General features: G+C 44.3%; 1 non-coding gene across 1 annotated transcript; it reads right to left on the reverse strand.

Annotated features, from left to right (window-relative positions):
• Window positions 1-366: 366 nt before the first annotated feature.
• LOC141675896 (small nucleolar RNA R71) lies at window positions 367-473 on the reverse strand. Its single transcript, XR_012556523.1, has one exon. It is a non-coding gene; the product is annotated as a small nucleolar RNA R71 (small nucleolar RNA).
• Window positions 474-901: the final 428 nt, after the last annotated feature.

Genomic DNA, 901 nt, shown 5'->3' on the forward strand with positions numbered 1-901 from the left:
CCAGCTCTTATGGACTTTTCTCGGCCTAAAATTGATGACATTCAGTCAAGCATCCTTCATCCGACTATTCAGGCTAATACTCTTGAAATCAAGTCAAGCACTATTTAGATGGTGCAGAATTCGGTTTCTTTCGGAGGTGCTACGACTGAAGACCCCAACATGCATATCAGGAATTTTGTCGAGATCCGTAGTACTTTCAAATATAATGGTGTTACTGATGAGGCTATCAAGCTGAGGCTTTTCCCATTCTCTCTGAGGGATAAAGCTAAGGACTGGTTACATTTTGAACCAGCTGGGTCCATCACTACTTGGGAAGATCTTGCGCAAAAGTTTCTGGTAAAGTTCTATCAAATGGCCAAAACGGCGGCTATGAGGAGTGCTCTTACTCAGTTTGCGCAGCAACCAACTGAATCTATGTGTGAATCTTGGGAGTGCTATAAGGAGATGTTGAAAAAGTGTCCACATCATGGTATGCCTGACTGGATGGTGAGCACTGGTTTCTACAATGGTTTGGGGGCCCATTCTCGACCCATGCTCGATGCAGCAGTTGGAGGCGCCTTGTGGGCCGAAAGCTATACTGAGGCCTATAATCTTATTGAAACTATGGCTGTAAATGAGCATCAAAACCCAACTCAAAGGATGATGCCTGGGAAGGTAGCAGGTATTCTGGAAGTTGATGCAGCTACAGCTATTGCAGCGCAGCTCCAATCGCTGTCTTTGAAGGTCGATTCTTTAGCCAACTATGGAGTCAATCAGATAGCTATGGTTTGTGATCTTTGTGCAGGCTCTCATGCTACAGATCAGTGTTCTCTCGTTAATGAATATGTTTAGTATGTGAGCAATTATCAGCGACCGCAGCAGCCTGTGCCAGCTACTTATCATCCTAATAATAGAAATTATC

This window comes from Apium graveolens, chromosome 7 (assembly GCF_009905375.1).
Source record: "Apium graveolens cultivar Ventura chromosome 7, ASM990537v1, whole genome shotgun sequence".
Taxonomy (NCBI): domain Eukaryota; kingdom Viridiplantae; phylum Streptophyta; class Magnoliopsida; order Apiales; family Apiaceae; genus Apium; species Apium graveolens.